Raw genomic sequence first — 26,801 nt, 5'->3', positions numbered from 1 at the left:
AATACATAAGGCAAATGCTAACAACAATAAAAGGGGAAATTGACAGTAACACAAAAATAGAGGGGACTTTAACATCCCACTTACACCAATGGAAAGATCATCCAGAGAGAAATTAATAAGGAAACACAAGCCTTAAATGACACATTAAACCAGATGGACTTAGTTGATATCTTCTGAACATTCCATCAAAAATCAGCAGAATATACTTTCTTCTCAAGTGCACATGGAACATTCTCCAGGATAGATCACATCTTGGGTCACAAATCAAGCTTCGGTAAATTTAAGAAATTTGAAAAGGTATCAAGAACTTTTTCCAATGACAACACTATGAGATTAGATATCAATTACAGGGGAAAAAAACTAAAAAACACAAACACATGGAGGCTAAACAATATGCTACTAAATATCCAAAAGAACACTGAAGAAATCAAAGAGGAAATTTAAAAAATACCTAGAAATAAATGACAATAAAAACATGACGACCCAAAACCTATGGGATGCAACAAAGGCAGTTGTAAGAAGGAAGATAATAGCAATAAAATACTACCTCAAGAAACAAGAAGGGATTTCCCCGGTGGTGCGGTGGTTAAGAATCCACTTGCCAATGCAGAGGGCACAGGTTCAAACCCTGGTCCGGGAAGATACCACATGCCACAGAGCAACTAAACCCATGTGTCACAACTACTGAACCTGTGCAATAGATCCTGCAAGCCAAAAGTACTGAGCCCACACGCCACAACTACTGAGGCCCATGTGCCTAGAGACTGTGCTCCACAACAAAGAAGCTATCGCAATGAGAAGCCCGCACACCACAATGAAGAGTAGTCCATGCTCACAACTAGAGAAAGCTCACATGCAGCAACGAAGAAACAGTTCAGCCAAAATAATAATTTTTTTAAAAGAAACAAGGAAAACCTCAAATAAACAACCTAAACTTACACCTAAAGCAACTAGAGAAAGAAGAACAAAAAAAAAAAACAAATTTAACAGAAGGAAAGAAATCATAAAGATCAGATCAGAAATAAATGAAAAAGAAATGAAGAAAACAATAACAAAGATCAATGAAACTGAAAGTTGGTTCTTTGAGAAAATAAACAAAACTGATAAACCATTAGCCAGACTCATCAAGAAAAAACGGGAGAAGACTCAAATCAACAGAATTAGAAATGAAAAAAAAATAAGTAACTGACACTGCAGAAATACAAAGGATCATGAGAGATAACTAAAAGCAACTATATACCAATAAAATGTACAACCTGGAAGAAATTGACTTCTTAGAAAAGTACAGCCTTCCAAGACTGAACCAGGAAGAAATAGAAGAAAATGAACAGACAAATCACAAGCACTGAAATTGAAACTGTGATTTAAAATCTTCCAACAAACAAAAACCCAGGGCCAGATGGCTTCACAGGCAAATTCTATCAAACATTTAGAGAAGATATAATACCCTTCCTTCTGAAACTCTTCCATAAAATTTCAGAGAGAAGAACACCCCTAAACTTATTCTATGAGGGCACCATCACTCTGATACCAAAGCCAGGCAAAGATACCAAAAACAGAGAAAATTACAGGCCAATAATACTGATTAACATAGATGCAAAATTCCTCAACAAAATAGTAGCAAACACACATTAAAAGGATCATACACCATGATAATGTGAGATTTATCCCAGAGATGAATGGATTCTACCATATCCACAAGTCAATCAGTGTGATACACCACATTAACAAACTGTAGAATAAAAACCATATGATCACCTCAATAGATGCAGAAAAACTTTGAGAAAATTCAACACCCCTTTATGATAAAAACTCCCAAGAAAGTGGGCATAGAGGGAACCTACCTCAACATAATAAAGACCATATATGACAAACCCACAGCAAACATTATTCTCAATGGTGAATAAATGAATGCATTTCCTCTAAGATCAGGAACACGACAAGGGTGCACATTCTCGCCACTGTTATTCAACATAGTTTTGGAAGTCTTAGTCATGGCAATCATAGAAGAAAATGAAATAAAAGGAATCCAAATTGGCAAAAAAGAATTTAAACTATTACTGTTTGCAGATGATATTATATTATATGTAGAAAACCCTAAAGATGACACCAGCAAACTACTAGAGTTCATCAATGAATTTGGTAAAGTTGCAGTATACAAAATTAATACACAGAAATCTCTTGCATTCCTATACACTAGCAACAAAAAATCAGAAAGAGAAATTAAGGAAACAATCCCATTTACCACTGCATAAAAAGAATAAAATATCTAGGAATAAACCTACCTAAGGAGGCAAAAGACCTGCATGCAGAAAACTATAAGACACTGATGAAGGAAATCAAACATAATGCAAACAGATGGTGACATATACCATGTTCATGGGTTGGAAGAATCAACATTGTGAAAATAACTATATTACCCAAAGCAATCTACAGATTCAATGCAATCCCTATCAAATTACCAATGGCAATTTTCACAGAATTAGAACAAAAAATTTCACAATTTGTATGGAAACAAGAAAGACCCTGGGGCTTCCCTGGTGGCACAGTGGTTGAGAGTCCGCCTGCTGATGCAGTGGACAGGGGTTTGTGCCCTGGTCCCAGAAGATCCCACAAGCCATGGAGTGGCTGGGCCCATGAGCCATGGCTGCTGAACCTGTGCATCCGGAGCCTGTGCTGCACAACGGGAGAGGCCACAACAGTGAAAGGCCTGCGTACAGCAAAAAAAAAAAAAAAAAAAAAAAGTAAGACCCTGAATAGCCAAAGCAATCTTGAAAAAGAAAAATGGAGCTGGAGAAATCAGGCTCCAAAGCTACAGTACTGGCACAAAAACAGAAATACAGATCAGTGGAACAGGATAGAAAGCCCAGAGATAAACCCATGTACATATGGCCACCTTACCTTTGAAAAAGGAGGCAAGAATATACAATGGAGAAAAGACAGCCTCTTCAATAAGTGGTGCTGGAAACACTGGACAGCTATATGTAAAAGAGTGAAATTAGAACACTTCTTAACACCATACACAAAAATAAACTCAAAATGGATTAAAGACCTAAATGTAAGGCCAGACCATATAAAACTCTTAGAGGAAAACATAGGCAGAACACTCTTTGTTATAAATTGCAGCAAGATCTTTTTTTGATCCACCTACTAGAGTAATGAAAATACAAACCAAAATAAACAAATGGGACCTAATTAAACTTAAAAGCTTTTGCACAGCAAAGGAAACCATAGACAAGACAAAAAGAAAACCCACAGAAGGGGAGAAAATGTTTGCAAACAAAGCAATGGACAGTGGATTAATCTCCAAAATATACAAACAGCTCATGCAGCTCAATATTAAAAAACAAAAAAACAAGCCAATCAAAAAACGGGTGGAAGACCTAAATAGACGTTTCTCCAAAGAAGACATACAGATGGCCAACAAACACACGAAAAGAGGCCCCTGTGCACCACAACTACTGAAGCCTGTGCGCCTAGAGCCCATGCTCTACAACAAGAGAATCACCACAATGAGAAGCCTGGCACCACAACAAAGAGTAGCCCCTGCTCACTGCATCTAGAGAAACCCCATGCACAGAACCAAAGACCCAACACAGCCAAATTTAAATAAATAAATAAATTTATTTATTTATTTAAAAACACTATGAGGTAACAACTCACACCAGTCAGAATGGCCATGATCAAAAATTCTACAAACAATAAATGCTGGAGGGGATGTGGAGAAAAGGGAACACTCTTGCACTATTGGTGGGAATGTAAATTGATACAGCCACTGTGGAGAACAGACAGTATGGAGGTTCCATAAAATACTAAAAATAGAGTTACCATATGACCCAGGTATTTGTCCAGCAATCTCACTGCTGGGCTTATACCCTTAGAAAACCATAATTCAAAAAGACACATGGACCACAATGTTCATTGCAGCACTAGTTACAACAGCCAGGACATGGAAGCAACCTAAATGTCCATTGACAGATGAGTGGATAAAGAAGGTGTGGTACATATATACAATGGAATATTAATCAACCATTAAAAAATCAAAATTGAGTTATTTGTAATGATGTGGATGAACCTAGAGTCTGTCATAGAGAGTGAAGTCAGAAAGAGAAAAACAAATATCATATATTAATGCATATATATGGAATCTAGAAAAATGGTACTGATTAACCTATTTGCAGGGTAGGAAAAGAGACTCAGATGTAGAGAACAGACTTGTGGACACAGTGGGGGAAGGAGAGGGTGGGACGAATTGAGAGATTAGCATTAACATAAATACACTACCATGTGTAAAACTGATAGCTAGTGGGAAGCTGCTGTAAAGCATAGGGTGTTCAGCTTGGTGCTCTGTGATGACATAGGGGGTGGGACGTTTAGTGGCGGGAGGGAGGCTCAAGTTGGAGGGGATATATGTATACATATAGCTGATTCATTTTGTTGTACAGCAGAAACTAACACATTGTAAAGCAATTATACTCCAATAAAAAATAAATAAGTAAATAAAATATGATAGACAATTCAGACTATGTTACTGAACTCACCAATTCACAATTATTCTCCACCATTGCTTAATTTCTGAAAAATATCACAACAAATGTGTGAACTTGGAGTTAGTTCTACTCTGGAGTTAACAATAGTTCTGGTACCACTAGTCAATGTAACATCAAAAGTTGAAGCCGATTGCTCTCATCTTACTTCAGATGAAATATCGTTGTTTTAGCACACATTGTTCTGCTACTTTTGTTACAAATTTTTAGTACTATTAGAAAAATTTGTGTTCTTAAGGCTATTTTTTCTGACAAAATTAATACAACTGTTATCCCCATATTCTGCTGCAATTTCCAATACCTGAAAGCTGGCTATAAGGCATGATTGTTGTTTTTTTGAATCATGCTAAAACATGTAATAGTGTCCATTATTTTCATAAATCCAACTCCCAGGGAAGAAGTCTGGCCTCACCTGACCTCTTTTCTCTTTTACTTTTACTCCTTAATTCAAATGATCTGCCAATATCTTTCAGTACAATCTCAATCAGAAGTGTTTCTAATGTCACTACTACACTGTTAAATAAAGCCAGTAGATCTATTCAGAGACTTTACCAAAATGATGTTTCAACAGTTTTGATTCTCCCTCTTAAATCATTATAAATCTAAATTTGTCTCAATCTTCTTGAGACCTGGTATCCAGATGGTATACATACACCTTGGGATCATTCCCAAAATGACAATCATTTCAACTCTTGGTAAATAAGGAATCATTTGCTTAAATATCTGGCGTAGCAGACAGTCTTTGCCTGAATGGCTTTTCACTGTACTTTAATTAATCATGTCCACCCACCCCTCCCCTCCTCACTTTCAAATACATATACCATCCCCTCTTCCCTTTCTCCTTCCTTCAGTCTGGAAAGAAATTAAAGTATAATCAGTTATCCCTTTCACCCATATCCCACCTGCATATGTACCATTTAAAATTGTGTTCTTTTTCTCCAATCTCTTCCCTGCAGCAATGTACTCCAACTCTAGCTTTTTCTGTCTCCTAATTAATTACAAACATAGCACAATGCCAAGATTATTCCTGGAGGAAGGAGACTACTCCTATCCTCTCCATTCTCCCCATTCTCATTCCCAATCTCTCTCTCTCTCCCTCTCTCTCTCTCTTTCTCTCTCTCTCTCTCTCTCTCTCTCTCTCTCTCTCTCTCTCTCTCTCTCTCACTCTCACTCTCTCTCTCTCTCCTCCTCCTCTTTATCTCTAACAGATCCAATGCTTGAATTTGAGTCTGCAAATAATCATCTAGTTTATCCAGGGCCTCAATCCATTTGAGATTCTCTTTTATTTTTTCTAGGAATTTTCTTTATATTCCCACTCAATTTTTAGGTATTTTTTTTCTTATTCGTCATCCATTTTATACACATCACTGTATACATGTTAATCCCAATCTCCCAATTCATCACACCACAAAACTCAGCCCCCGCCACTTTCCACCCTTGGTGTCCATACGTTTATTTTCTACTTCTGTGTCTCAATTTCTACTCTGAAAACAGGTTCATCTGTACCATTTTCTAGGTTCCACATATATGTGTTAATATACGATATTTGTTTCTCTCCTTGACTTACTTCACTCTGTATGACAGTCTTCAGGTGCATCTATGTCTCTACAAATGATACAATTTCGTTCCTTTTTAGGGCTGAGTAATATTCCATGATATATATGTACCATATCTTCTTTATCCATTCATCTGTCGATGGGCATTTAGATTACTTCCATGACCCGCCTATTGTAAATAGTGCTGCAGTGAATATTGGGGTGCATGTGTCTTTTTGAATTATGGTTTTCTCTAAGTATATGCCCAGTAGTGGGATTCCTAGGTCATATGGTAATTCTATTTTTATTTTTTTAAGGAACATCCATACTGTTCTCCAAAGTGGCTGTATCAACTTACATTCCCACCAACAGTGCAAAACGGTTCCCTTTCCTCCACACCCTCTCCAGCATTTTTTTGTAGATTTTCTGATAATGCCCATTCTAACTGGTGTGAGGTGATACCTCATTGTACTTTTCATATGCATTTCTCTAATAATTAGTGACGTTGAGCAGCTTTTCATGTACTTCTTTCCCATCTGTATATCTTCTTTGGAGAAATGTCAGTTTAGGTCTTCTGCCCATTTTTGGATTGGGTTGTTTGTTTTTTTTAATATTGAGCTTCATGAGCTGTTTATATATTTTGGAGATTAATCCTTTGTCCGAAGATTCATTTGCAAATATTTTCTCCCATTCTGAGGGGTGTCTTTTCATCTTGTTTATGACTTCCTTGGCTGTGCCAAAGCTTTTAAGTTTCATTAGGTCCCATTTGTTTATTTTTCTTTTTATTTCCATTTCTCTAGGAGGTAGGTCAAAAGGATCTTGCTGTGATTTATGTCATAGAGTGTTCTGCCTATGTTTTCCTCTAAGAGTTTTATAGTGTCTGCCCTTACATTTAGGTCTCTAATCCATTTTGTGTTTATTTTTGTGTATGGTGTTAGGGAGTGTTCTAAATTCATTCTTTACATGTAGCTGTCCAGTTATCCAGCACCACTTATTGAAGAGAATGTCTTTTCTCCATTGTATATCATTGCCTCCTTTGTCATAGATTAGTTGAACATAGGTGCATGGGTTTACTTCTGGGCTTTCTATCCTGTTCCATTGAACTATATTTCTGTTTTTGTGCCACTACCATATTGTATTGATTACTGTAGCTTTGTATTATAGTCTGAAGTCAGGGAGCCTGATTCCTCCAGCTCCGTTTTTCTTTCTCAAAATTGCTATTGCTATTCGGGGTCTTTTGTGTCTCCATACAAATTTTAAGACTTTTTTGTTCTAGTTCTGTAAAAAATGTCATTTGTAATTTGATAGGTATTGCAATAAATCTGTAGATTGCTTTGGGTAGTATAGTCATTTTCACAATATTGATTCTTCCAATAAAAGAACATGGTATACCTCTCCATCTGTTGGTATCATCTTTAATTTCTTTCAACAGTGTCTTATAGTTTTCTGCACACAGGTCTTGTGCCTCCCTAGGTAGGTTTATTCCTAGATAGTTTATTCTTTTTGTTGCATGGTAAATGGCAGTGTTTCCTTACTTTCTCTTTCAGATTTTTTGTCATTAGTGTATAGGAATGCCAGAGATTTCTGTGCATTAATTTTGTATCCTGCTACTTTACCAAATTCATTGCTTAGCTCTAGTAGTTTTCCAGTGGCATCTTTAGGATTCTCTATATATAGTACCATGTCATCTGCAAACAGTGACAGTTTTACTTCTTCTTTTCCAATTTGTATTCCTTTGTTTCTTTTTCTTCTCTGATTGTCATGGCTAGGACTTCCAAAAGTATATTGAATAATACTGGCGGGAGTGGACATCCTTGTCTCGTTCCTGATCTTAGAGCAAGTGCCTTCAGTTTTTCATTATTGAGAATGATGTTTGCTGTGAGTTTGTCGTATATGGCCTTTATTATGTTGACATAGGTTCCCTCTGTGCCCACTTTCTGGAGAGTTTTTATCATAAATCAGTGTTGAATTTAGTCAAAAGCTTTTTCTGAATCTATTGAAATGATCATATGGTTTTTCTTCTTCAATTTGTTAATATGGTGTATCACATTGATTGATTTGCATATACTGAAGTCTCCTTGCAGCCCTGGGATAAATTCCACTTGATCATGGTGTATGATCCTTTAAATGTATTGTTGGATTCTGTTTGCTAGTATTTTGTTGAGGATTTTTGCATCTATATTCACCAGTGATATTGGTCTGTAATTTTCTTTTTTTGTAGTATTTTTGTCTGCTTTTGGTATCAGCCTGATGGTGGCCTCATAGCATGAGTTTGGGAGGTTTCCTTCCTCTGCAAGTTTTTGGAAGAGTTTGAGAAGGATGGGTGTTAGCTCTTCTCTAAATGTTTGATAGAATTCACCTGTGAAGTCATCTGGTCCTGGACTTTTGTTTGTTGGAAAATTTTTAATCACAGTTTCAATTTCATTACTTGTGATTGGTCTGTTCATATTTACTATTTCTTCCTGGTTCAGTCTTGGAAGCTTATACGTTTCTAAGAACTTGTCCATTTCTTCCAGGTTGTACATTTTATTGGCATAGAGTTACTTGTAGTAGTCTCTTAGGATGCTTTGTATTTCTGTGGTGTCTGTTGTAACTTGTCCTTTTTCATTTCTAATTTTATTGATTTGAGTCCTCTCCCTCTTTTTCTTGATGAGTCTGGTTAATTGGTTATCAATTTTGTTTATCTTCTCAAACAACAAACTTTTAGTTTTATTGAGCATTGCTATTGTTTTCTTTGTTTCTATTTCATTTATTTCTCCTCTGATCTTTATGATTTCTTTCCTTCTGCTAACTTTGGGGGGTTTTTTTGGTTTGTTTGTTTTACTTTCTCTAGTTCCTTTAGGTATAACGTTAGATTGTTTATTTGAGATTTTACATTTTTCTTGAGGTAGGCTTGTATAGCTGTAAACTTCCCTCTTAGAACTGCTTTTGCTGCATCCCATAGGTTTTGGATTGTCGTGTTTTCATTGTCATTTGCCTCCAGGTATTTTCTGATTTCCTCTTTGATTTCTTCGGTGATTCCCTGGTTATTTAGTAACTTTTTGTTTAGCCTTCATGCGTTTGTGTTTTTTACGTTCTTTTTCCCTCTGTAATTTATTTCTAATCTCATAGGGTTGTGGTCAGAAAAGATGTTTGATATATTTCAATTTTCTTAAATTTACTGAGGATTGATTTGTGACCCAAGATGTGATCTATCTTGGAGAATGTTCCATGCACACTTGAAAAGAAATAGCAATCTTCTGTTTTAGGATGGAATATCCTATAAATATCAATTAAATCTGTCTCATCTATTGTGTCATTTAAAACTTGTGTTTCCTTATTAATATTCTGTTTGGATGATCTGTCCATTGGTGTAAGTGAGGTGTTAAAGTCCCCCACTATTATTGTGTTACTGTCCATTTCCTCTTTTAGATCTGTTAGCAGTTGCCTTATGTATTGAAGTCTCCTATGTTGGGTGCATATATATTTATAATTGTTATATCTTCTTCTTGGATTGATCCCTTGATCATTACGTTGTGTTCTTCCTTGTCTCTTATAACATTCTGTATTTTAAAGTCTATTTTATCTGATATGAGTATTGCTACTCCAGCTTTCTTTTGATTTCCAATTGCATGGAATATCTTTTTCCATCATTTCACTTTAAGTCTGTATGTGTCCCTAGGTCTGAAGTGGGTCTCTTGTAGACAGCATATAGATTAGTCTTCTTTTTGTATCCATTCAGCAAGACTGTGTCTTTTGCTTGGAGTATTTAATCCATTCACGTTTAAGGTAATTATCAATATGTATGTTCCTATTACCATTTTCTTAATTGTTTTGGGTTTGTTTTAGTAGGTCCTTTTCTTCTCTTGTGTTTCCCACTTAGAGAAGTTCCTTTAGCATTTGTTGTAGAGCTGGTTTCGTGGTGCTGAATTCTCTGAGCTTTTGCTTGTCTGTAAAGCTTTTGATTTCTCCATCGAATCTGAATGAGATCCTTGCTGGGTAGAGTAATCTTTGTTGTAGTTTCTTCCCTTTCATCACTTCAAGTATATCATGCTACTCACTTCTGGCTTGTAGAGGTTCTGCTGAGAAATCAGCTGTTAACCTTATTTGAGTTCCCTTGTATGTTATCTGTTGTTTTTCCCTTATTGCTTTCAATAAGTTTTCTTTGTCTTTAATTTTTGACAACTTGATTACTATGTGTCTTGGTGTGTTTTTCCTTGGGTTTATCCTGTATGGGACTCTCTGCCCTTCCTGGACTTGGATGGCTATTTCTTTTCCCATGTTAGGGAAGTTTTCGACTACAATCTCTTCAAATATTTCCTCGGGTCATTTCTCTCTCTTCTCCTTCTGGGACCCCTATAATGTAAATGTTGTTGCATTTAATGTTGTCCCAGGGGTCTCTTAGGCTGTCTTCATTTCTTTTCATTCTTTTTTCTTTTTTCTGTTCCGCAGCAGTGAATTCCACCATTCTGTCTTCCAGGTCACTTATCCGTTCTTCTGCCTCAGATATTCTGCTATTGATTCCTTCTTGTGTACTTTTCATCTCAGTTATTGTACTGTTGATCTCTTTTTGTTTGTTCTTTAATTCTTCTAGATCTCTGTTAAACATTTCTTGCATCTTCTCAATCTTTTCCTCCATTCTTTTTCTGAGGTCTTGGATCATCTTCACTATCATTATTCTGAATTCTTTTCCTGGACAATTGCCTATCTCCATTTCATTTAGTTGTTTTTCTGGGGTTTTATCTTGTTCCTTCATCTGGTACATAGCCCTCTGCCTTTTCATCTTGGCCATCTTTCTGTGAATGTGGTTTTTGTTCCACAGGCTGCAGGATTGTAGTTCTTCTTGCTTCTGCTGTCTGCCCTCTGTTGGATGAGGCAATCTAAGAGGCTTGTGCAAGTTTCCTGATGGGAGGGACTGGTGGTAGGTAGAGCTGGCTGTTGCTCTGGTGGGCAGAGCTCAGTAAAACTTTAATCCACTTTGCTGATGGGTCATGCTGGGTTCCGTCTCTGTTGATTGTTTGGCCTGAGGCGATCCAACACTGGAGCCTACCCAGGCTCTTTGGTGGGGCTAATGGTGGACTCTAGTAGGCCTCACACCAAGGAGTATTTCCCAGAACTTCTGCTGCCAGTGTCCTTGCTCCTTCGTGAGCCACAGCTGCCCCCTGCCTCTGCAGGAGACCCTCCAACACTAGCAGGTAGTTCTGGTTCAGTGTCCTATGGGGTCACTGTTCCTTCCCCTGTGTCCCAGTGCACTCACTACTTTTGTGTGTGCCATCCAAGAGTGGAGTCTCTGTTTCCCCCTGTCCTGATGAGGTCCTGCAATCAAATCACACTAGCCTTCAAAGTCTGATTCTCTAAGAATTCTTCCTCTAATTGTCAGACACCCAGGTTGGGAATCCTGATGTTTTGCTCAGGTCCTTCACTCCAGTGGGTGGACTTCTGTTGTATAAGTGATCTCCAGTTTGTGAGTCACCCACCCATCAGTTATGGGATTTGATTTTATTGTGATAGCACCCCTCCTACCATCTCATTGTGGCTTCTCCTTTGTTTTTTCATGTGTAGTATCTTTTTTGGTGAGTTCCAGTGTCTTCTTGTTGATGATTGTTCAACAGTTAGTTGTGATTCCAGTGTTCTCAAAAGAGGGAGTGAGAGCATGTCCTTCTACTCTGCCAACATGAACCAATCTCTAGACTCTCTTTTCTCCTCTAAGAAACACACTACAAGTATTAGAAATATGAACCACCATATCAACAACATCTATTAACTAGGAATTTCATCATCCTCCCTAGGTATTTGCCTGAGAATACTTACCATAATCAAGCTTCTATTACATATAAACAAACTGAGATACAGCTCAAAGTGACAATTATGATATGTGCAAATTTTATATCTATGATCTATTCTTTTGGAAGTCTTCCTTATCATTTACTTTTTTAAATAAATGTTTTTGGGGGAATAATTTTAGATTTACAGAAAAGTGGCAAAGATATTACAGAGGATTTCCATTTATTCTTCACCTAGTTTCTCCTGTTGTTGGCACATATACAATGATGCTCCCTTTGTCATGTCTAAGAAAATAACTTTGGTACATTATCACTAGCCAAATTTAAGACTTTATTCAGATTTCAGTTGTTTTTCTTTAAAGTCCTTTTTCCATTTGAGGATCCCATATGACATTTAATAATCATGTCTCTTTAGTTTTCATTGGTCAGTGACAGTTTCTCCATCTTTGTTTGCATTTCTTCATTACCTTGACAATTTTGAGGAGTACTTGTCTGTTGTTTTGTAGTATGTCCATCTGTTTGTGTTTTTCTAATACTTTTCTCATGGTAAGACTGAGGTTATGTGTTTAAGGGGGGAATACTACAGAGGAGAAGTCCCATTGTTATCCCATCACATAGAGGATACATATTATCACCATGTCTTATCACTGATTATGTTAGTCTTTTTTTAACATCTTTATTGCAGTGTAATTGCTTTACAATAGTGTGTTAGTTTCTGCTTTATAACAAAGTGAACCAGCTATACATATACATATATCCCCATACCTCCTCCCTCTTGTGTCTCCCTCACCCCCTCCTTATCCAAACCCTCTAGATGGTCACAAAGCATGGAGCTGATCTGCCTGTGCTATGCAACTGCTTCCCACTAGCTATCTGTTTTACATTTGGTAGTATATATATGTCTATGCCACTCTCTCACTTTATCCCAGCTTACCCTTCCCCTCCCCATGTCCTCAAGTCCATTCTCTACATCTGCATCTTTATTCCTGTCCTGCCCCTAGGTTCCTCCAAAACTTTTTTTTTCAGATTCCATATATATGTGTTAGCATATGATATTTGTTTTTCTCTTTTTGACTTACTTCACTCTGTATGACAGACTCTAGGTCCATCCACCTCACTACAAATAACTCAATTTCATTTCTTTTTATGCCTGAGTAATATTCCATTAAATATATGTGCCACGTCTTCTTTATCCATTCATCCATCAGTGGATGCTTAAGTTGCTTCCATGTCCTGGCTATTGTAAATAGAGCTGCAGTGAACACTGTGGTACATGACTGTTTTTGAATTATGGTTTTCTCAGGGTATATGCCCAGTAATGGGATTGCTGGGTCATATGTTAGTTCTATTTTTAGTTTTTTAAAGAACCTCCATACTGTTCTCCATAGTGTCTGTATCAATTTACATTCCCACCAACAGTGCAAGAAGGTTCCCTTTTCTCCATACCCTCTCCAGCATTTATTGTTTGTAGATTGTTTGATGATGGCCATTCTGACTGGTGTGAGGTGATACCTCGTGTTGGTTTTGATTTGTATTTCTCTAATGATTAGTGATGTTGAGCATGATGATGTTAGTCTTGATCACCTGACTTAGGTAGTGTGTGTCAGATATCTCTGTCTAAAATTACTCTCCTCAGTCATTTTCTATACGCTATTCTTTGGAAGTGAGTCACTAAGTCAAGCCTGCATTTAAAGTGGGAGAATTAAACTCCATCTCCTGGAAGTCAAGTTATCTACATAAATTATTCATGGGAGATTTGTCTGTTCTCATTTATTTATTTATTTAATAATTTATATCAGTTTGGACTCATGTATATTTATTTTATACTTAGCATTATAATCCAATATTATGTTGTTTAATTCTTTGAACAAATTATTTCAGCTTTGGCCATTGAGGGACCTTTCGATTTGGTGCCTGTGCATTTTGGTTTTTTGAGCACTTCCTTTATTTATGGAACTAAAAGGTGTACCAGGCTTATCTTACATATCCTATGTCCCCCCACCCCACCCCGTAGGATTAGCTATTTCTTCAAAGAGTGCTGTCTACTTTTACTAGAGAATAGTATTGAAAACCAAGATCCTGCCTACCATTACTTTGCCTGTTTCTTCAGATAACCCTTATCCTACTAGGCTTATCCAACTCCTCATAAACCCAGTACTTTCATTTTTCTTCCACCTTAGCCTCATCTCTCTCAACTCTGTTCAAAAAATGTACCACTTCCACTCTTAGCCTTAATATTCTCATAATTAATTGGAACACTGCTTTGCCTAAAAGGAGTAATGAAAAGCCTTGAAGGGAAAGCAAGAAAGACTAGAAATAAAAAGCAAAATGCTCTTGGGTTAAAGCACAATTTATAACAAAAGAAAAGGATCTGAGGTAAATTAAACAAAAATCCTTATGAAAGAATTTTGATTACTTCATAACACATCACCTCTCACAAGATATATGCAACAGAAACAAGTTAAGCTTGAGGACTCAAATAACAGACTCATATGAGCCAAAGTATTCAAATGATATAGATATGAAAACTGATAGCAGAAAATTTTTAGATTTTCACATATTGGGAGAAATATTTTCAAAATATCCTTGTCAAACCTTTCTTTACCTCCTAAAAATATGGATATTTTTAAAGACCAGATGGTCAGTAATTTGTTAGTTAAAATAAGGTATACTGGTGTCACTGTCACAGATACTGAGCATTAATTAATGGTTATCCTGAACTCCTTCAAGAGGTGTGTCTAATGAACAAGGCTATAAAATTATGATCACTACAGATTTAATAGAAGAGAATCAAAAACTTATCAGAATACTTTCTTAAAAATAACTTTCTTAAGAAAGGCTATTTGACTGTGAATGTCATATCCCTTTATGGAAAATTCAAGCTTTCTCTGTGCAATTCAATATCCTAGGTTTTGAAACAAAGGAAGAACTTTTAGGGAAAGAAATGTTCTCTTCTTTGAAAATATTTTTCTTAGACAATTGCTGTATGGGTGTTAACAAATATTTACTAACTTCTGCATTGTATAAAAGCCAAAATGAGTTTTTATTTGTGCCAAGTATCTTGATAAATCCCATGAATTTAACTTTACTTGTTTTAATCATAAAAAGGAGAAATGAAAAGGAAGACAAATATGTTCTTGGCTCAGCTCCAGATTGGCACAATCAGTACTTTTTGGTTAAAGAAGCCATGAAGGCACAGTTTAAAGTTATTTAAAAACAAAATAGATTTTTTCCCTTTAGTCTTCCTGTAGATGAAGCAAACTTGAACCATTAAGTGATTTTATTTGAAACCTTGTGTTTCAGGCTAAGAAATGAAGCTGACAATGTATCCCCCTGCTAGGAACCAGAGAAGAAATTAGACACTTTTAAAAAGATAAATGGAAAGGAACTTTTGAAAACTCTTATCTATCTTTGTTATATCCTTTTCTTGAACTAAATAAAGTTAGATTTCACATGGGTTCCTCATTTCCTCTTTGAAACTACGTGATAAATAAGAGATACATAAAACACAGCATGTGTTTCAAATGGCATGCTGTAAACTAAATCAAGCCAGAAAGATTGAGACAAAAGAATAATCATACTTTCATTGAAGCCTTTTCTATGGAAGACTGACCAAAATTATGAATAGTGTTTTCTTTGTGGGAGGGAATCACTTTCATTCTTTGGTACTAATAGTGACTAACTAAAATTGCATAGGAGGATATAACATGAAGAAAACAGCCATGTAGGAGAAGGAAGAAGAATTGAACCTAGTGAGGCAGGAAAGCAAGCAAAGAGGGAAAAACAAACTGAGACTCAGAAACAATATTTTCTGCCACAGGATGAAGAATGGATCCAAAGAAATGATGACTTCAGGAGTCAGGGAAATGACAGTGAGAGGCAATCCCATTTGCAACTGGGTACATACTGACAGATAAACTGGAAAGAGGATCCAAGAGATAACAATATGGTTTATCCTTAATTTTGGTAGCTTGAAAATGAGGTGAACATCTTTGTTGAGGCTATAAAAAATGAAGAGAAAAACATCTGACAGCTTCAAGGATGAAACCTCTCTACATAACTGCTCATATTATACATGTCCAGATAAATACCCTATAATATGTTGCATATAATAAATTCCACCATTATTGATATTCCAATTTTATACTTATTTTTTTAATTTTTGGTGTTTTTTAGAGCTCTTAATATAACACTTCCCTAGAATTAACACACACAGTTTACATATTATTAGGCCTTCTAATAGGAATAGAAAAGCTATCAGTTAAATAAGACACTATACTAAGGAAATGTCAGACTGGGCAATGTTTATTCATTTCAGGAACACCTACATAAATGCTTTCATTTTCTTCTATTGTTTTTCTCAATCTCCTCCCTTACACGTACCACAGGTGTCTGGGAATTCATTTTCTTCCACCTTGAATCCAAAGGTACTTTCTTTAAATGCTGATTTTGAAGAGACAACTCATACTTATTTTATCCAAATGCAAAGATGTATTCATTGGTAAACACATCACCCATCTGAAAATAACTTGAATGAATCCAAACTAACTCCTTATAATTCTGTAGAATTACTTGTCTATATGAGGTAAGGTTAAGTTTTTTAAAGTCTTTATTTTGACAAAAATTTTAAAAGTGTTTACTTTAAATTGGGGGACACGTGGATAATCAGAGCTTCTCAAATGCTCCATAATGTTTATAAACTTATCTATGTAATGATTATATGTAAACATGTACAGATATTACAGCCAATGTTCAATGATTGATTAATGGCTAATGTTAGTTAAAGAGACTGGATAATATTCAATGTAATCTGAAACTCATAAAATAAATCTTTACCTTTGATGTAAAAATCAGTCCAGTTGGACCAATTATGAAAAGTATAACCATAAAAATACACCAGAGAAGTTTTTTCTGTTGGTTCAGTTTCAGTTAATGTAAGAGAACCATCCAGCTATTTTTATTAATAGAATCTAACCTTGACTGAATATTACCTATGATGTTTTCTGTATAAAATAGTATATTTGTAATATATATCTACCTCACTTGCTACACACACACACACAAACACACACACACACACACACACACAGAGAAAGCGGGGTGTTATAATAAAAAATATACTCAAAAGGAAAAATACTTATTTTTCATTGTCTAGTCCCTTGAGGTATAAGATTAGGTTGTTTATTTGAGATCTTTCTTTTTTATTAATATAGCTCTTTATTGCTATAAAATTCCCTTTTAGAAAGGCTTTTGATGACTCCTATACATTTTGGTATGCTATGTTTCCATTTGCATTTGTCTCAAGATGATATTGATTTCCCTTTTGACATTTTTTGAGCTGTTGGTTGTTCAGGAGCATGTTATTTAATTTCTGCACATTTGTGAATTTTCCAATTTTTCTCCTGTTATTGATTCCTAATTTCATTCCATTGTGGTTGGCAAAGATATTTGATATGATTTTAATCTTGTTTGGTGGCTAACATGTGATCTATCCTGGAGACTATTCCTTATGCACTTGAGACAAATGTTTATTTGGCTGCTATTGGGTAGAATGTTCTGTATATATTTGTTATGTTTATTCAGTCTACATTGTTGTTCAAGTCTTTTGTTTCCTTATTACTCTTCTGTCCGAATGATTGATAAATGTGGTTTATTGAAGTCCCCAACAATTATTGCATTGCTATTTTTCCCTTCAGTTCTGTTAATAATTGTTTTATATATTTAGGTTTTATGACACTGGGTGCATATATTATATATTTATGTGTTATATCATCTTGACAAATTGACCTCTTTACCATTGTATATGACATTCTTTGTCAGTTGTGATGACTTTTGATGCAACGCCTATTATGTCTGATATAAGTATAGCTACCCCTGTTCTATTCTGATTATTATTGCATGGACTGTCTTTTGTCACTATTCATTTTCAGCCTGTGTGCATCCTTAATGCTAATGTGAGTCTCTTGTAGGCATCACTTAGTTGGCTCTTGTATTTTATCCATTCAGCCACTCTGTCTTTTGATTGGAGAATTTAACCCATTTACACTTAAAGTAATTACTGATAGATAAGGATTTTACCATTGCCATTTTGGCAATTGCTTTCTGGCTGTTTTATAGTTCCTTTTTCTTTTCTTCCTCTCTTGCTGTCTTAATTTCTGATTTAATGATTTTTTAGCAATAGGCTTTGATTTCTTCCTCTTTTAGCTTTTCTACTACAGTTTTTTTTTCTTTGCAATTACCACGAAGCTTACATAAAACTTCTTATAGTTATAACTCTTATTTGAAAAATGGGAGTCTGGAATAGTTGATTTGACTAATATTTTTAATATTTCTGTTTTTTTCCTAATGCATATGTGATTATTAATAGTTAATTTTCATTTCATTAGATGAGTTGTTGAATAGAGGACTCCAATTAACAAACCAATACAGGAAGTTTGGGGATGGTGAGGGAAAAGTTACCTTAGTCTCAGAGGTACCTTAATGCAACATACCCAAAATGGAATTCACTATCTTCTCCCTGCCCATGATTACCTCTTTCCAGTTTATTCCTCCACATAATTTTTGGAGTATCTTTGTACAAAACAAAATTAATCATGTCGCTCCCCTTGAATGTTTAAATGTAAATGGTTCACCATATCTGTCAGGATAAATTCCAAACAAGTTAGCATAGACTATGAAGTCTTACATTTTCAAGTTTCTACCTACCTCTCCAGCCATAACATAACTCCCATCATTTTCTTACAGCCTCTATCAAAATTCTTTTTAATTAACCTTATAAACATACTCCTCTCTCTCTTTCTCACTCTCATTCTCTCTCTCTGCCTCTTCCATGCTTTTGTGTAACTTGTAGCAGATCTAAAGTGAATTAAGCCTAATTAAGACAGAATCCTATAAGGGAAGCTGCTTATCCGATTTTGTCCAATCCAAGCAACCAAGTCCTTAATAGGTAGGGTCTACCCAGTGTAGGCATATTGATTTGAAAGTATCTATAAGGGTATTTCAACATAGAACTTTAACATTTTTAATACTTTTGGGTAATAAAAATACTTACTGAAAATATTAATTCACTATCTATAATGAAAAATAAAAACAATTTACTCTGAATGGACAAATACCAATATCGATAAAGGGTTTGGATATCACCTTCAGTTTTCCTCACTAAGGAAGAGCTAATAATCCTTATAATGGTTTAAAGTGGTTATTGGACTACTTTAGTCTAGTCTAGTTTCTATTTTGTGTGTCTAACATTAATCTCATCCCATGTAATTTGTTTTCTGTTATACCTCCTTCTTGCTGCAATTTCTAATTACAAAGTCAGAAATTTCTTGTCATTTGCTTAAGGTCTTTGAATACTAAATATTTATCCATTAATTTCACCGAAAGTTTTTGACTCCTTCCAATATGACCTGCAAATTTGCAGTTGATTTCAGCAGCTCTCTGGCTCTTTGATCTAAAGGCTGTGTGTCTGCCTTCTCATGAGCATCTAGAGTCTGTCTGACATGTTGACATCCCACATGTATGGTGACAGGAAGGACATTCTAAACTTCCTTTGCAATCTGAACTGAGCCTTGAAGAATAGGTAAGACTAAAAGGGATGAGGAAGAAGAAAAAGGACATTCTAAGAAGGGGAAGTCGTAAAAAAATTCATGGAGGCAGGGGTGTACCTGACAGATTAATAAGGCAATAAGGAGGCATATCTGAATGAATAGAGGGTGCATATTCAGGAAATGTGGCATGAAAGCTCCCCATGCCAAGAAGGTTCTATCCTTGCCTTTTTATCAAACTCTTACTAGCTGATACTTTTTGTTAGAATCATTTTCTCATCCAGAAAATTGAGTTAGGTATCTTCTAATGCACTGTCTTGACATCCTTTACTTCCCTAACAAATAATCTATCATATCTGATAACATTTTTTAACTATTCATTGCATATATCAGAATCACCTAGAGCTGGGTCAACAAATGACTGTTCAAAGACCAAACCCAGCCCTACTCCTTGTTTTATAAATAAAGTTTTATTGGAGCACAGCCACAGTCACCTTTTTATATATTGTCTATGGCTACTTTAGTGCTCTAACAGCAGAGCTGAGTTGTTGCAACAGGCACCGGTGGTCCACAAAGCCTAAAATATGTACAATATGGTCTTTAACAGAAAAAGTTTGCAGATCACTGACCTAGAGGGCTTGTTAAAACTCAGATTGCTGGAGCTCACTCCTAGAGTTTCTGATTTAGTAAGATAAGAGTAGAGCCCAATGATATGCATTTCTAATAAGTTCCCAGGTGATACTGGTGTCTATGCTGTTGGTTTGGGACCATAGCCTCAGAACTGCTGCCCTAGACCAATGGATCTCATCCTTGGCTAAATATTAGAATCATCTGCAGAGCTTTTAAAACTTGATAGGCCATCCCACCTAGACCAATTAAATCAGAATCTCTAGGGTGAAACTCAGATTTAAGTACATTTTTAACTCCCCAGTGATTCCAATATGTGGCTTAGACTGAGAACTCTTGTCCTGTAAGCTCTGGGAAGGTATGCTCTCTGCCTTAGAGTTAGGCAAGTTCATGGCATGCTCTAAGTGCTAAAATAAATGATTCATAGATGAACTAACATTTCTACAGTTAAACGAAATTAAGGATAGAACTGAAGTTTGGATGGGGCAATCCACAATTCCATTGAATTGGGTAACTCAGTGCTTTGTAACTTCAAGAATCTCTAAACATCATGAATCAACTTCCTGTACTTTCACTCTCCTCAGGAATGAAGCCACGTTTAAAGAGCAATATGACAGGCAGACCACCAGGCTGCCACACAGCTCAGCAGATTTAACAAGAGGTGAGGAAGAACACAAATGACGCAGTCATTTTTAAGCAGCAAACTGGAATTTGGCCAGTTCCCCAAGATACTAATTCCAACAAAAGAGTATGTTTTTCATTCATGATGGATATACCATTTCTCTCGAAGCCAAAAATGAGAAGACTATTGTGAATGTGAGTCCTTTTACATGAAGAGAATAGCAGGGGGTAGAAAGAGGAGGTCAGATGATTATAAGAAGCAACTGCTACATGGGGGAAGGGGGACATGAATTCTCCTAATTGGTCTGTTTACATGGTAAGAAGAAAAAAAAGTTAATAATCTCTTTTAAATTGCTCTCAGAAGAAAAATACATCAGCTAAATTTTCCCCAGTATAGAAAAGCTAATAGCAAATAGGACAGTCCCTTCAAAAATGAAGTTAGAAAAATGACACCATTCCCCTTCCCTTCACACAATTCTCTATCTCTGTGCATTAAATGGCTCTGCCTTTGAAAACACAATTGCAGTAACAAGTTCAGCTGAGCAGCCAGCAGAGTAAGAAGGCAGAGGGAAAGGAGTGGAGGGTAGAAGCCAAGACACATGCAGCCCATTCTCTGAAGTTTGTGAGAGAAGATGGAAGAAAGGCCAAGAAACTTAAAGGAAAATAATGAAATAAATATCAGACAAAGGGAGACACAAGGTTGAAAATGAAAGAAATTGATCAGATGGGGAGGAAAAAGATATCAGTAAGTGAGACAGAATAGAGGAGTGTAAGACCAAGCTAAGAAAACAGAAAGGGAATAAAAAAAGCAAAAGAATGCTGGAGAGAGAGAGAAAGGATATGATCGATAAATACACACACACACACACACACACACACACACACACATATATATATATATATATATACAGATAGAGATATTTATATAGATAAACATTTGTATCCTTTATTTTCCTCAGAGTAATAACAACAAAAAAAGCAGGCTTCTTTCAATGAAGCAATTTCCAAAACCCCTAGAAATATTTGCCCCATGCTCTGAATCAGAGATTTAGGAGCCAGATAAATAAGCTAGCCAGCGCTGAGCCTCAAATCACTGATTGCTATAGATACCTCAGGTTTCAACACCTGAGTGAAATGACTCACTATTGAGATAACCCCCAAACCCAAAGTAAATGAGAGCATCCTTTCGCGTATTTTGCAACATTTTCTGATGGGCCTCTATAATCATATTATGCTAGACAATGGGGTAAATTTGGAGATGCTATGCCTGACAACCTTGCATGAAATACTGACTTGATATTTACAGTGAGTTTGCTTATTTAGGTTTAAAAACACACATCTAGGAACTCTATGTTGTGCTCTTATCTCAAAATACTAAATTTCCACTGAAAAAATAAATCTTCCAGAGGCTGAAATCACACTAGCTAGTGGCAAAATTTAGTATTTAAGGTCTCATACAGGAAGCAGAATGTGGCTTTACATGTAGCTATATGCTATTTTGTAAGAGAACTTATAAACATGTAAACAACATAGCAAGATAAAGTGGAAATAAAACTGTGATAAAATAAGGACAAAGGAAAATAATTGCAGGAAAAGTAAGATGAAATGAGGGGTGAAACCAAATGCCTATTGTGAAGCAGGGTATACTTGCTGGAAGGAAACAATAAATTTGGCTCCTAATGAATTAGCAGCCAACATTAAAGGGAAACATGGCCATCTACACAATGTGCATTGTCCTGGAGATGATTTTAAGCTATTCAGAAAAAGCACCACTTTTTCTGTTATCAAGAGAAGAATTTATCTATTGATTCTCATAAGGAGGATGCTCTGAAATGCGGTAAACAGTAACCTACATAACAACCTTACATGAAATACAACAGCCAGTTTCAAAGGTTAGTTTCTTATAAGATTCCTTATGCAAAATCTTCAAGTCTTTATACTTTCTGATGATTAGCAGGAATGAAACTATGGAGCTATTTTATTCTTCTGTTTTAAGTGGAGAGGTGCATGCTAAGACTCTTACACGGGAACCTACTTTAATAAAAAAAGGCAACCCTAACTTTGTCAGGAATCATGCCAAGAGGGTACAAAGGGCAAGTCAAAGGTTCTGCTCCATAAAAATTTTGGTGTTGCCCTAAGAGACAAATGGAAAACTAAAGCTATAATAATTTTAGCCTGGAAAAAATTTAAGTATGTGTAACAAAATACCCACCTCAACTCTAAAACATATCTTATTATGGCACCTGCAGCACATATGTTTATAAAATCTCATTCCTAGGGCATGTGATCCCTTCTGGGGTATGCAAAAGCCTCTTCCTAGCTGCCTAGAAGTTTGGCAGGACTATATGATTGGCACTCATCAATGAAATGTGATTGTTTCACTTATGTGTTGAAGGAGTAAAAAGTCCCAGGACAATTCCACAGTCTCCTTCTTCTATTAGGATGCTAGGGAGAAGACCTTATGTTGGGATCATGGAATCACAAGATCGCTAGACTGTTGAGCCATTGCATGAAAGACAGCCACCCTTGCAAAATTACCCAGACTGCCAGCAGATTTCAACTGGGTGAAAAATAAATTTTTGTTGTGTTAACTTCCTGAGATTTGTTACTGCAGCATAAGCTTAATCTATCATAACTAATACAGCATCCATATAAATTGTATTTCCCATATGAACTCCCAGATAAACTGGTTACAAAACATACTTCTAATTCACTGAAGAAGTTGACCTACTCTATAGGATCCTTATCCATGTCAGTAAATGTTGGGTAAAACCTACCATAAAAAATCCTAGCTTTGCTTTTGGATTATTCTGTGAATTCCTTCTTTCTAGCAGTAAATAGGACAGCATCCAGTAAAGCCACTGTATCAGTCAGGGTCCTGGCAAGAAATAGCATATAATCAAATGGGATAGTTGAGGATAACTTAATAAAGGAACTTGTTTAAAGTGTTAACAGGGTTAAAGTAAGATAATAGGGTAAAGAAAACCAACAAGTTCTCATTAATATTCCAGGCTAGCAAGAGTGTAGATACATCACCACTGCTAGAGCTAAAGGGGTAAATGGGGTAATATGGTTCCCAGAATTCAGATAGATCAGGAGCTTGAGCCTTTGGGAAAGAAATGAAACCACAACCAACTTGTAGCCTGATCTCTCTTTTCTCCAGCCTTCTGATCTTATATAAATGAATCTTATTGGCTATATCCCATAAGAAACCAGAGCAGAAGGGAGACGGTTAGTACAGTCCACCGAGGCCTATTATCCAATGCGCAAAGAGGGTGGCGATTGGAGGAGGATGGATCTGCAGGGAGAAAATGGAGTATATCCAGGATAGCTACTCAAAGCTATGCCATCTTCACATTGGATAATTTTTATCTTTCTGTTCTCTATAGGGGAAGAATAGTAAGGGATATTAAACCATCTTGCACAGCCTTATTTTATTCCTACTGGATATTATCTTAATGATCATAATGCCATTCCTATCAAATTCCAAGATAGTACTAAGGTAAGGTTCTGTATAAATACCAATATTTAAGAGTTTATATTGAGCTCATGCTTTTAACCCACAGTCTATTCCTCTGTGCAAAGTCAAAGACAATTTTATGTAATACTTAATGTGATTCTACTAAAAGAGATAATTAGAAGAAAATTGCAGTGTGGAAAAAAACAGTTAGGAGCCTATCACAATATGTCAAACAAAATATTCTGAGGTCCTGAGGAAACCTGAAGAGGAATTGGAAAACAGAGACAGATAAGAGAAGCAACCTGAAGGTTGAATGTGTAGACTTAGAGGAATTGATTGTGGAGAATTAAGACATTTTTTAAAAATAAAGAAAATGAAATGCTTCTAATTTAGGAGAATGAGCCGAAAAAGCTGTGCTAGTTCTGGTCAGGAATTTTGTAGACAATTTGAATGGACCCAGTGTTTGAAGACCCAGTTTATCCACAATGGTAAACTGAGACCAGCCAACTTCTGGAACATCACTGCTATGAGGTTAGGAAATAAGACCAATCCCTCCTTCACTACTCCTCAATGTTTTCTTGACAGGGAATTTACCCTCTGACCAGAGATGTGTAAGATCTTCATCAAACCATATCTATACCTCTGCTTCTAACTTAGATTCATGTCATATCTGCTGCCAAGTTCTATAGCAGAAAACAATAATTCAGGGTGCATTCTCTAACAGAGTCTTAGCTGCTTTCTGCTGCAATTACAAATCATTTGACATGACATTATTGTTGCAAAGCATTTGGCAAACATTAATTAAATCTCATAATGCTCTTGTAGGTAGCTTTCTAGTAAAAAAGAAACATTCATAGAGGCCTGGCCCCAGGCAAAACTAAGAAATGGACAAAAGTTATGCCCCTTCTCTGCCAGGCACTGAGCGCCTACAAACTACTCCCACACAGAGCATGTTTTTCTACCATAGAGGCCCTTCCTGGACCTAGAGGGTGACCATCTTATGCTCTCAAATTCCTTTTTCTGACATCTAAAAGTCTAACCCCTGAGGGTAGTAGTGTAGTATTCATTTACAAAAATAAACAAACTCTGTCTAACTTGTTACCAAAGAATATAATAACTTAAGCCTAAAGTTTTATGGTAAATGGCAGAGGATTTCATGCACTGTGATAGAACAGTGGACAAGATCATTGTTTGGTAAAGAAGTTTGTTTTGTTTTGTTTTTCCCCAAGTCCACACTATCAAAGATTAGTTTGGAGTACACGTGCTTCAAATATATAGCATTATTATAACAGTCAAGAATGCAAATGCAAGGCTCTGAACAATATGGATAATGCCGTCCAGATTGAGTACTTTGGTCAAAACTTCCTAACTGGAAAAGAAATGGAGAACGGACTTACGTGTGCCAATCCACTTTGGCCATCCTGAATGATTCATCCTTTGAACAGGAAGGGACAAACTAATGTCTTATTGTCCCCCACACCCTTAACCTTCTCCTCTTATAATATGCATCACTTGACAACACTACCACTCACATAGACCCCTAAACCAGAAACCTGGGGCTTGTTCTAGGCACTTCCTTCTTTCTCATACTTCATATACAAAAGAGTCACCAATCAAGTCCTGTTGATTCTATCTACAAAATTTAGAATGGAAATTTTCAACTCTCCTTTGTTTTCCTCATATTCTCTTAGTTCATGATATTGTCACCTATCCTCTGAAGCACTGAAGTAGTCTCTAATCTTTGTCTCTTCCAGTTGTTCCTCTGTTGCCAGAGTAGGTTTTTAAATATGAATCTGCTAGTTACTAATAATTTTATAATAATTCAGACTTCACTTTCCTTATGAAGTTTACCCCAATTCTTCAGGCAAAGTTAACCTCATTTCTCTGTGTCCATCTCTCTATTGTAGCCATTAATATGTCACACTGTTATGCATCTAATTCCATATATATTTCTCCATTAAACTTGAAGTGTAAGGAGCATGTCTTCATCTCTTTACATCCGTAGTTGTACCAAGACACAGAAGTTGTTTGCTACACATTTGCTGAAATATTTACTGTTATAATCATTCCTTAAGGTTAAGGCCTGGAAGGTCTCAGCTGAAAATGAAACATTACTTTTGAAGACAAATTACCCATTCAGCTATTAATTGTTTAAAACATCTCAGTAGCCCCATCACAGAACAAGATTCCAAAATGTTGGATCCAAGGGCATGTAGGTAATGAAAAGTAATCTGGAAACATCTAGAGCATTGAACTGATGTGTGCTAAAGAAGGTCAGCACACATAGCTTTCAGGGAACCAGAAGCCTTTTCATGACCAGGTACACAAGAACTGGGGAAAACATGGAAATAGTGCAGAAAATCGTCAAAGGGGAACTCAAGTCAAACTACACCTACTTCCCTATCCTGCTCAGGGCTTGTCTTGAATATGGCTAGGTGCTACTTTTCTTTCCTCAAAAAGGATCTAATTACCTTTATTCTTCATCCCCGTTAATGTTAAATGACCCCACATTCTGTGCTATTCTATCACTCTGGCACTGGATAAAAGGTTTATTATCATCATCATTAATTAATTGATTGATTTATTCATTTATTATTTCACCTATAATGTCATTTATTTCTAGAAAAAATGGCTAAGTAAACTCCGTCTCGCCACTTAAGCAACCGGAACTAGGCTGTTGTATTGGAGAAATAAGAGAAATTATC

The sequence above is a fragment of the Mesoplodon densirostris genome, chromosome X (assembly GCF_025265405.1).
Source record: "Mesoplodon densirostris isolate mMesDen1 chromosome X, mMesDen1 primary haplotype, whole genome shotgun sequence".
In the NCBI taxonomy this organism is placed as follows: domain Eukaryota; kingdom Metazoa; phylum Chordata; class Mammalia; order Artiodactyla; family Ziphiidae; genus Mesoplodon; species Mesoplodon densirostris.
Note: the sequence above shows the minus strand (reverse complement) of the source record.